The 12,890-nt window shown below is 31.6% G+C and overlaps 1 long non-coding RNA gene across 2 annotated transcripts in view; it reads left to right on the forward strand.

Annotated features, from left to right (window-relative positions):
- Positions 1–8,673, forward strand: part of LOC121120930 (uncharacterized) — a 28,350-nt gene extending 19,677 nt beyond the window's left edge. For both annotated transcript variants that reach the window (XR_011781015.1, XR_005865270.2), the window contains 2 exons: positions 7,373–7,635; positions 7,696–8,673. This is a non-coding gene — a long non-coding RNA (uncharacterized lncRNA). The remainder of the gene's footprint in view (positions 1–7,372; positions 7,636–7,695) is intronic.
- Positions 8,674–12,890: the final 4,217 nt, after the last annotated feature.

The raw sequence follows: 12,890 nt of genomic DNA on the forward strand, positions 1-12,890 counted from the left end.
GATTGGTCGAAAAAAAGAGTTTATGTCATTTCTTTACTCAATTCCTACAAGAAAAGAAATAAAGAAAAATAATCACAGTTGCATCTGTGCTCATTCCATATAATTACAAAAAACACCATCAGAAATACTAAATAGAACCCTTATTAGCCAGAGGAGTGGTGACCATAGGTCCAACAAGAAGTATTGGGCTCTCACGTTTGGAAAGTTAGTGATAGGGAAAGATTGCGTGATTATATTACCATTTTTATGAAACTGTTCCCTCACTTTTAAATTTGGCATTTTTTGGTGAGTTTTAAATACAGATGATGACGCCAAAAAGACAGTAAACTACTTCGTTTGCTCATTTATCCCACTAGTAGATAAATAATCATAGCAAAGAAAGAAAAGACTCGAAATTGCCCTTAAGTAGCAATATAAATATGACAAATGATAAAAACGGTCAAAAAATACAGATTTGAAGACTTTTACCGGCTAAAAAGTAACTCCCCGCAGTTTATCCGTTTCTGAGTGTAATATACGGGTATTTTATATATTGATCTTCTCAGTACGATTCCACGGCTATGGTGTTACTCGGATCAATTTCCAGGCAACTGTAACATGCTGCAGCATAGTATGATCAAAATGTATATGTAAGTTTTTCCTTACATGAGGCAAACAGATTGTTTTACAAACATGTTATATAACTATATTATATGTTTTATAGCAAGTAGTATCTTTTTGATACTACTTATCATATCCATAAGCCAAGAAATAAGAATGACACATACAAAGAGAAACAAAGCAGAGTGTCTTAATACATACTATGTATTATGATAATGCTATTATGTGATTAATTCTTAAGAAAATGTGGAGTTGATTATAATCTGATTAGAATGACAGTCTATGTAATGTGACTTATTGATTAAAAATATATCATTGATGAATCCCTTAATCGTGAAGGATCCATTGACATATTCTCTGGTGCCTCAACACAAAAACAATCTTGGACAGAAGTCAACAAAAAAAATTCCCAATTAACTAATTAACTTTGCAGAGTTATTATAGATGACCGTCCCTCAATTTTATATCCTTTTATCTTGAGACCTAAACATTTTCTAGGTTTTGTTAAGAAACTAAAACCTGCTCCCCTATCCACGTTTGTAATAATAAATACACCTTCAAACCGGCTTCCGTCATAGTGTGGAATGCAGTGGATTCAAATGGGGAATAATCACCTATTTTCCGAGTTCTGAATATGTTTAAGAAGAAATCTAATTAGACTTCCTAAAGATAAAATTTATAACGTAGATCTAGGATGTGTGTTTTCAAGAATCTCAATCGGCTTTTAATCGGGTGAAGCATTCGTCCGCAATGTCCATTTGACAATATTTTTGTCTTACTTCTTCACCTGATTGGAACTTCGTGAACTTAGTCATGAGTTTAAGGTATATAGAATATGAAGGCTAATGCTGTTCTAAGAGTCAACAAAATAGCAGCTGCAGAGAGTGCTTGTAGCTATATCCAAGTACAGTAATCACGGTTTTGTTATTGGGAGAGGCTTTTTATTTTTATTTTGAAAGGCCTGGTTGGAGTGACTATGGATGGCTCACCAGTAACATAGCAATAAATATCACAAATGCATGCACTCGGTGATTGCATTCCTGTATTCTGCAAGAAAATGTATGTGTCAGTTGTTCGAGTTCTTTTCAAAGACTTAAGGCTGTGATACGTGCAAATGAGACTCCTAATTAGCAAATTAATAATATTTTTAATATGTATCCTATGGAAAAATTGATTTCAGACTTTCTACGCTTCTTTACAGTTCTTATTCCGAGCAAGTATGAGTACATTTTGATGGGACAGTAATTTATAAAAACCCTGAATAAATACTAATGCCTCAATATTTCATTGACACATTTTGGTCAGTTATGAGCTTCACATTCAAATTTCTAGAATAAGTTGAGAGAATACATCATAATAATAGATCAAATATGTCATATAGTCTTCATATAATCGTCATTTGATTCATGAAATATTTATAAGGTCACTCCGATATGGCCTTTCAAATATAATTAATTTATTATATTATTTTTCTTTAATCATGAACGGAAACTTTTTCAACATTTAAGTGACATTTTCAGTACTTCTAAAAAATTAATTTAAATAATTTTTAAATAAAGATAGAGATGAAGAATATAAATATAATCCTGTTTTTTTATAGAAAAATTGTCGATGTTTGATTTCCCAAAAACAAGAAGGCAGGATTTTTATCTAAAGTGATTCCGGATTATATTTGTACTCTTCAACTAATTATCTTCTATTTTCATTAATACCTTATTTCGATAAATCTACACTGCAAATTACACATAAAGTCTTAAAAGTTCTATGAACCGTTATATCTAAATAGGTCAAAATAGGAGTTAAATAAAGTTTTATAAATTAAATGGATGGAAAGTCTCTACCAGTGGCTCTTATAGTAAACCTTTTTAACTCTTCTCCACAACTTCCAAATTTAAATAAAGACATCGCCTCTTGAATAAAAAACTTTACATATTTTTTCATTATAATATAATTGACAGTTTTGACATAGATGGTGTTCCTGTAAAACATCCTGTCCTCCTTAAGGCAATACCAGCAAACTTATTTCTTGATATCTCAATTTATCCCAAACAATTTGTAATGAAGCCAAAATTTGATTGAAATAAGGCAAATTTTGGTCATTGATGCGTTTATATAAGTGATATAATACAATAGATTGGGAACTTATCAATTTAATAATTTCTATGAAGATTACTTTTGTATTGACGGATCACATAATATATAGATGTATCAAATGGAAAAATAATTATCAATATTCATTAGAAGAAGGACTCCGCTAATGAATATTTTAAAGCTCACTAATAGCTTTACGACTTTACTTATTGACAAGAGGCGTCGTCTTATTGATTAATATGCTTGTTTGAGTTTCTAATTACGTCGAAGTTATTAAATATTCATCGTACAATTATTATAATAGATAAATATATTAGTCTACAATAGTATCTACAAATGAAAAATATTTAACCCATTTCTTACCAAGTCCATATTTGTAGCCGGTTAGTTTTGATATTTTCCTTCAGAACATATTCTGCCTTTTTGGATCCAGTAATCCTTGAGAGAGCAAAGCGAACTACAAATACTGTACTTATACAAGAAACTATCTCCAATGAAGAAATGGATCTTTAATACGCGCGATAGAACGAGAGAGAGAGAGAGAAAAAGAGAGAAATATAATTTTGAAAGTCATACAAAATTTTCTGGAATAAGAACAAAAACGAATAGCAAAATAAGAGACTATATTTACTCACCTGTCCTATTATCAAACTATTAACATATGCCTGAATGATATTTTATCTGAAAAGTCAAAGTATACGTGACTTATGCTACACAGACTCACTCATTCAATAAGTGAGGTCTTTCATTACAATAACATAATTATGCATACTCTAGGAATTACATATAACTTTTATCTATCTAATCATAGAATGCTTTCATACAAATATGTCTGTAGAAATAGTAACATCCATATATGTTTGTAAAATACATCAGGAAGACATAGATAAGGATATTACAACTCTTTTTACATGACGTGAATATCTCCAAGGCACAAATTCCTATAAGCATTTGTGACTTCAAATTAGTGATGCATGTATAAAGAATTTGGCAGATTAACGATTCATCGGCAAATTATTCTTTGCTTATTTTCTAGTAAACTAACTCCTTTTATTTGACTTGATTCGCCAAGCCACAAATGTATTTTGGTAGGGTTGTGGAAAATATGAACTGTTGGTACATATATATAAAACCAAATATCAATTTGGTAATTTGAAGAATGTTATGGATAAAAGGAGCTTAACTGTTAGGATGCTTTATTAGATTATCTGCGAGCATCGATGAGAAGAAGGAAAACAACAGAATTCCCACTAGTGCTGTGTTAGTCCTTATTAATTTGGTCTATTCCAATCTAGTCTTAGGACTGATCTTATCAGTCGTTGGGACTTGTCCTTCGGACTCTCAGTACTAGAACTGATTAAAAAAATCTAGTTGAGTGACATCATCAAGGACCGAAATTTATAAGTTTTAGGACTGATATGCAGGACAGAAAGTGACTGCACCGAGACTGAACTGGATGGGACTACATTCTTCAATCTTAAAAAAGGACTGCCACAGCCCTAATTCCCACTCCAGAATTTTTTCTATTCTCAATTCTACTCTGAGTAGAACATGAACTTACACTTATAGCTCCACAATCAATGATCAGTGGTACTCTTTGTCTTTCAAAGGACAAAGTTAACCTTCTATACCTATACAGTAGAGGAGGATATCAATGTTCATATTTTAGGCCACCACACACTTGGCTGATAAGTCCAATAGTTTTGACGTGAATATAATTATTTTATTATGCAAATTAAAAAAACAAAAAAAACAACATTCAAAGTAGGTAGGAAATCAGCACTCAGAGCAATTTGTTAACACGATCACGAACTATTAAAGAATAAACAAAAAACAAAAAGAACACAACTGCACTATTGTTGAGAATCGGCCTGGAAATCCTGGACCAGTCTGAGGCCATTATATTTTTAGTTGGACCAAATTAGTTTGGTCTAACAAAAAGCTCGGTTTGGACCAGTCTCATAAAAATATTTGACCTAGATCGGTTCAAAGGAAAAGTTTGGTCTAGATCGGGCAGAAGGAAAGGTTCATTGCTCAAATTTACTATTAACAAAAATTATTTAGTAGGTAAAGTTTTTTATAACGTAATACCAGATCAATTTTTAAGTAGACGATTAATTTCTCTTGATGCTATTGATAAGGAGGATAAAATAAAATTATGTACTTTCAAATGTAGCAGCCCGTCTAACAAAACAAGGTGTTATGATTATTCTAAATAGTGACCGGCACAAAACTACTTTGAAAGTTTCCCATAACTTGTAATTACAACAATTTAGAGTCTTACAAAACTACATCGCAAATTATTAAGTTGTAGGAAGCTTTCATTGCTCAAATTTGTTATATAAACAAGGATTAGTTGATAGATAAAGATTTCATCAAATAATACCTGTGCAATTTTTAATACGCAATTAAAGATTCTTAATATTATTGATAAGGAGCATAAGATAATATTGTGTACTTTCAATTGGAGCAACCTGTTAACAAAAAACAAGTTGGTATGATTCTTCTCAAAAGTGAGTCTGGCCTACATTTGTATTCTTAATCTTGAAGTGATTTTATACAAAAATAGGCCCCAAAATTATAATTTTGGGCGCCCATGTTATACCTCTATTCTCAAATTAAAAATAAGAAAAATCCAAGTAATCAAATAGAAAAACACTGGAACCACTTTTCCGCAATAGAATTAAATAAATTTACTGATTTACCTGATTAAAAATTGTTCAATATAAGAAAAAAATTATAATTGATTCATAATCATGATAAATACATAATCGTATTTATTCTAATTAAATTTTAGATTCAAAGGAATCTGAAGTATTTTTATAAATTTCGGGGTGTATAATATCCCAGTTCAAAATAGAGGGTTAACAATTAAATGAGAATTTCTACTATTTATAATTTTTGTTCCAGATTACTGATGTGTTGAAGCACAACATATACTGATATTGATTCTCAGTTCTTATTATTTAGTGTGCATTAGTTAGAGTTTCTATGTTCCCCCTTGAACTTGACGACTATGTAATGTCAAAATTGTGAATAAAATATTTACATAAACAATCGTTTATTGCGTAAATGACTTTATTATTAAAAAATGTCAAAATTGAGTGTATGTTAGAGATGAACAAAGGTCAAAATGAAACTTTGAAGATGAACGTGCTTAATTTTATAACGTCATAATTTGATATATTAGATTTAGATTACTCGATTTGAGCAGCATGACAGTTCTTATTGCGTAAAAACATGATTGATGTAATTGCAAATTTATAATTAATGGATCATTAAACAGAAAAAAATGGGAATTTTTTACTTATGACAAGCTTTTGTGTTATAAATGGCTAAAATCACGTTGAAAAAAAAAAAATACAAATCCAATTTTAGAGGAGTTATTTGGAGTAAATATTTCATTTTTTATAAAAATCATCAAAAACAGTCAGTCAATTACTTTGAATAAAGAAAATTGACTATTTCTAACCAGACCATAATATCTGGATTTCAAAAAAATCAAAGATTTTAAACTATTTAAAAAAAAGACATACATATTTTTATTCTGAGAAAGAGACAGAGATGGGGGAAAAGTCCTTATCCTGCAAGTTCAAGGCTACTCTTCAGAAATTAAAAGATACTTTAAAGTAAAGGTTCTCAAGAGTTTTTGAGTGTTTGCCAAAATTAGAAGAAGAGATAATCTTGTAAGGCACACTCATAAAATATTACCTGTAATTTTACATTTTTCAACGATACTTTCCGCCGTAATAAACAAATATAAAAATAAAAGTGCTGAAAACCTCCGGATTGTGGACAGAAGAGTAGCTTTGTAAGACATTTAAAGAGCATGGATGGCAAGGATGACAGAAGAAGGAGAGCTCAACTCAACTTATCCATTCATTCTTATTGAAATCCCTCTTATAGAGTTCTATAGATCTCCATAAACCATGATTATGTCAATAAATTCGAGCTAAGCGTACTTGCATTCTTAATAGATGTAAACATTGATGAAAATACGGTGTACTTTTTATCTGGCCCCTTTTTTTCGGAATTGGTAATCTGCAGAATGATTTTTTTTGCCCTTAGTAGTTGACATTATTATTTAATTCCTTTCCTAAATAGATACAATTATATTCAAACCCTGATTGAACGTTCGTTTATTCTCATAAAAGACGACGTGTAACCCTGAGAATTTGTTGCAGTTTTATAATTGTAAGTCTTTGTAGGACTCAGAGTAGAATTGGGGATCGACATCGAAGTAATACTAGCAAATGTCCTTGTTTACATCTTTTCCCTTTACTCCACTGTAAGAACTGATTGTAGCTGATCTAATTAAACGTCATGTGCATTGTTCTTCTCTACTTCAAAATATTCTTCAATTTTCAGGGTTACCATGTTGATTTTTAATTCATCTTTTTGATGCATGTTCAATATACACTAGATTTTCATCACTGGATATAAATATATAAAATCAAACCAGGGAGTACTTATATTAGTCGTTCAATTAATTTTATTAGTGAATAATTTAGCGCAGTGGTAAGTGTGTGCAAATCCATCTGATAAAATAAAGAAAATATTATCTAGGGTAGATATAATAAGTGTTAATTTACGAATTATAGCTACATCAAATGCGTAAATTTAAGCAAATAATGTATATTTTTGTTATTTTTTAATCATTATTATTACATAATTTACAAAGGTTGTATGAAATTCACTCACAGGCTGGACTTGGTCCATGGGCCGCTTATTGAAAATCCCTGCTTCAAGGAGTACCTTATATTTATTGGGAAAATTAAAATGAACATCAAACCCAAGTGTATTCTCAAGTTTTAGCTTTGGTGTTAAATTCAATTATAGAGTCTTTGATTGTGCGATGAATTCGAGTTGCAAGTTGGAGACAAGTTCACACCACTTCTAGAAATGAACATATACTCTAAATTTGAATCTGGATTAAGCTTGCAGGTATTATGGACAGTTAACCTGTTTTATAGGCGTTTTTTTGTTTGTTTACTATTTAAACAGATTTGAATGAATGACGATAAGGATTGAATTACTGATTCATGCATTGTCTATCATCAAAGGAATGGATTAAATATGTAAACAATATTTGTACATAAGTAAAATGAAGAAAAACTATACCATTTATCTTAAGAAAAAAATCATACATATCAAAATACAATTTAAAAAAAAACTAAAAAGACTGCACGAAAAGTTTTTCCATCATAAATTTATTTTAAAAATGAACTTTTAAACGAGCTATTCATGAATTTCATTTGTAACTCTAAAGATTCCTTTTGAAAAGCACACACAATCGACTCTTTTGATTGGACAATCAACTTTGCATCAATATATGTCTTTTGTTATTCAATTGTATTGCCTTTTATAATTAAATTTCAAAGATTTTAAAGGAAGATCAAGTGAATAAGACATTCAAACATAAAATGAAATACATGTATGTTAACAATTTTTTTTTATAATAATCAAAATTATGGCAAATATAAATCGATTTATCTCTGTTTGAGCTGAAGACGATTCCAACAATGATTAAATAATAACTCCAAAGTTGGGAATAATGAGGTAACTGATTTGGGTCTTTTTCGTTTTATTTTGGTAAAAAAGGTTGTGTATTACAATAAAGATAACTACTTACATTTATTCATAGTTGGAGTAAGTAAATAATAAGATTACATAAAAATAATAAATGAAACCTTGATAATTAAATTCCAGGACAAATGAGTCCATCAGGAACTTCTTGGTGCTGTGAAAATCTCAAGTATGTTTCGGATAAAAAAGTTCATATATGTATATATATATAATACTTTGTATTTTATGTTAAATTTACCGAGATGGCTCAAGAAATCTACAATCAGTCTCTTAAGGAAAGAAATATACATTAATTACTGCAATACTTGAATTAAATTAAAGTTATGTAATTTATGTATTTTTTAAAATAATGAATTTTATAAAAATATTAAATATATAATTTATTGTTAAGCTTAAGTGAGAAAATTGATTCACATTACAAATAATGATTCTTTTCTTGAAATATTACCATCATCTTTTCTGTTAATTATATTTTTGCTAAACATTCTTCTAATTGTCCGGGTGAACATGTTAATTTTTTGTTTCTTTTATTTTTACATGTCGATAGGACCTATATCGGGTGGTCCTATGAAATCGGAACACTTATTAATGCAATATTTAACGAAAGATTAGTGATTAAATTAATTCATATTTCGTTATATTAAAGCTTCCTAGCAGTTGGGGGTCTCCAAGACCGCTGTCTACGCTGTCAGCAAGTCCAAAACATTAGAAAGGAAGAAGGGTTCTGTCAGAAAGGCCAAACTAGACCCAGAGGATATCAAGAAAACAGACCAGGCCAATCCTTTCAAGTTCATGAGGGCCCATGCAAGAGATCTAAGAGTGTCACAGCAGACTGTCCAAAGAGCTATAAAAAAAAGTGGGTTGAAAGAGCCTTGCGAGGGTGGAGAGGCCACTTGTGATCCAGTAGTGAAATAAACCTATCTTTTCGATTGCATGACTCTTTTGAATGACACCTTATGTCCCCCCTACAATCCTAATACCAACCCTTCGACTACACCTTTTGGGTGCATGTTGAGGAGGGGAAGACCTACACTGTCTGTCTTCCAAACACCAAGGCCGTCAAAGCCACTGTCAGCGAACCACTAGTATGCCATAACAAATGACTACATCTGCAGCAGATATCGGATATTCCGCCACCGCCTGGAAGCCATAATTGTCGCTAAGGGCAGCTACATTAATTATTAAGAGAGCTCAGACACACATCAATTTATAGTATTAATTTTGTTGAAATTCTATTGTTAATTAAAAACTTATATCTTGCCGAAGTTTTAGATACAAATTGTTCGTATTTTTATGGATCACTCGGTAGTATGCATCACGGGTGTGACCCTTCACTATTGATGAGTAATTTCGAATGTTTTCTTTTTTTGTATGAGGATTGATAACTTCAGTTATCTACAAGTGATGACTGAGCAACCAAAGTAAACTTTATGTGACGTCGTCATCAGTCCTGAAAAGAGGATAATGAATATTTACGAAAATGTCACATAGAGTTATGAATCGTTTGTTTCCTACGCTCTCACTCATCACTAGTGGCCCCCAAGTAATATTTAAACAGTTTTATAGTTTCATAAAAATGAATAAACATAATTATGCAAACCTACACTATCATTGTCTTTCAAGAAGTGAGGACTAATTCATCTTTGGCCCCTCTCCCGGTCCCTATACTCATCATTGGGCTGTAAATCGTAAGTATTTTCGTTATGTTAAAAAAATAAACATAGACATTCACCCGATAATTTTTCTCTGAATACCTGAGGGGGTAAAGATAGAAGATCCAGACATGTACGAATAAATCATATTATGTCAATGGATCTTGACATCATTTGTCTTCAAGAGTTAAATCGGAGAACTCTTCCTCGTATTATTATAACTATCCTATTTGTTTACGCGAAAGGTATTTTTTTTTACCGGGAATAAAGGAGTCATAACCATGATGACAAGGAGACTTGAACATGTTTCTTGTATCAAACATTACTCCAATAAAAGTGAGTGGTACAAAATTTAAATTCACGCCAATGGTTTCAAATTTTGTCTATTAAATGCTTATTGGCCGAGTGAGAATTCCTTTTCTTTCTTTCGTGGTATTATTAATAATCAAAGGAAATATATTTTGCTTTTTATTTTGATTGGTGATCTAAATGTTGATACTTTTAAAATTCCTCCTGTCACCCGAATTTAACCATTTTAAGAGATTTAATTTGCGAATTTAATCTTGGAGGTATCGTCCGTGTGTTGAGGCCATTTGATATCTTTTTTCGTGTAGAAGGGGAAGTCAGATGTCAAGAATTGATATGAATTTGGTCTCTCCTTAATTAGTTCGTTTGTTGAAAACAGCTTCATACAAATCAGAACCTCATTCCGATCGTAAGTTAATTATTATAGAACTTCACGGAAAACGGAAAAATAACTGTTTTAAAATACCAAAATAGATCCTGGAAGTAGATGAAACTAAAAGGGCGCTTGGCGAGAATTTTCGATGATTCCTTTTCGACAAATCAAGCAGAACAGATGCAGAGGAGAATTATAAAAGTTACTTTAAGGCAATTTCTTGAGAAACATAAAAGGGAGAAAGAGAAGAATTCAAAATGAAGTTTGAATGATTCTTCAGGAGGGTTCAACTTTCTCTCGAACAGTTATGCCAAAATCCGTCAATTATTTTTGGGTGCTGATGTTGCTAAGGTAGAAATAGAGGGAAACCTTATTTGGAGAGTAATGGAAATTGTAGATTAAACCAGCTGTCAGTATATGATAATTTCTCAGCACAAAGAATAATGAAAATGAAATGCACAGTTAAAGTTCTCACGAATACGACAGATATTGTGAATTATTTTCATGCTAGATTCAAGAAAATAGTAGACACAGAAAGAAAATGTTTTCATAAAAGAAAAGAAATCTCAAGTAATCCCGAGAATATACCATTTACAAGGGAAAATATTATTCATTACATTAAATTTCATTGAAGGAGAGTAAAGCATCAGATCCTGATGGTACTTTGTTAATTTTTTTTTCACTTATTCCGGATGAGGTTAACCCTTATCTACAAAGAATTGTTTACTCAATAAAGAGATTCGGGAAATTACCAAAAACGGAGATAAAGGGAAGGATTGCTCACTTTGTTGACCTTTTATTCGGTCTCACTTGATAGACCGATTTTTTTTCGGTCTTACCCTATGGACTTTCATCACTGGAGGTATATTAAAGTTATCAACAAAACCTATAGAATTCTCTCCCGAGTACCAGCTCGTCAAATGGAACCAATTTTGAATAACAATATTGGAATTGCAGAAAAAGGTTTTTAAAACACTGGAAAATATCGAATGTTTCTCCCAATACACAGGCTACTATTGACTCTGTAAGGAAAAGAGATAAATTTGGTGACATTTTAGCTGTTGATTTTTATAAAGCTTTTGATTCGATTTATTTTCCACAAATTATTAGAACGGAGAAATTTTCTGCTTTTTAATCCAGTTTGGATACTGGTAGATAATAGCACGTCAACAATTTCTATAGATGGAGTGGAGAGTAAACCAGTTAAATTGAATAAAAGCTATTGGTAGGCATGTCCTTCTGCTCCATTTATTTTTAATGCTACGATTAAGGAACTTGTAGAAGATATATCAAAAAAGTTTGGCAGGTTTTGAGGGAGATAAGCATCTCATTGACTTATACGCGGATTATGTAACTGTGGTAGTAGAAGCAAATTCAGAGGCTCAATTAATCAAGAGGCTGGAAGTACTATTAAATTTCCTTGGAAAATTTAAGAAGAGGTCCGATCTGAAGTTAAATTTGAGTAAAACTGTTATTATGCCTATCAGTTCACAGAATCTTACTCGAGATCTCAAAGTTGGGAGCTGCAATATAAATAAGATAGTTGATATATTAGGCCCCACATGGGAGAGTAATGGTATCCACGGAGATAATTGGAACCAAATTAAGTCAACAATGAATCAAAAAATAAAACTCTATAGGAGTTTAAATATATAAAAAAGAATAGACCTATACCATACTCGTGTTTTTCCTACAGTAATTTATAAAACTACAGCAAGTTCTTTAGTTGTAGAATAGGTGAATCGGGAGGAAGAGGATTGGTAGACTTTTCTTTCGAAACTACTTATCTGGGAGGAGGAATAACCCAGTTATCAATTATCCTTGGACGAATGTACAGTAAAATTTTTATAGACATGCCCCTTGCTGGAATAGAGAAGGACAATTATTGAGACCAAAATATATAAAGAGCTTATGATGGGAACCAATCTTACCAACGATGTAACCATAACACTTTCTCAAGTGTGGGGTGCGGCTCAATGAGTTATCTGGACTAATGATCCTGTCTTTAATGACGACTCAACAGTAGATATTGTTCAGAAAAATCTGAGTAAGAAGTTTTTCTTTAGGAAATTACAGGGTTTGGGAAGAACATACTATTTGCAGTCGCATTTTAGGTCAGCACGATATTCACCCCTCAGGTCTATTCAATGACCGGAGATTCAAGTTTCTTCTTGAGAGGGCGTCAGGTCTCTATATTATGCCATGCCCATGGTATTTGAAAATTGCATTGTCTAATTTTGAAGGTGAGACGGATATACTATATGATGTACATAGGGGACGAT

Source organism: Lepeophtheirus salmonis, chromosome 6, assembly GCF_016086655.4.
Source record: "Lepeophtheirus salmonis chromosome 6, UVic_Lsal_1.4, whole genome shotgun sequence".
In the NCBI taxonomy this organism is placed as follows: Eukaryota; Metazoa; Arthropoda; class Copepoda; order Siphonostomatoida; family Caligidae; genus Lepeophtheirus; species Lepeophtheirus salmonis.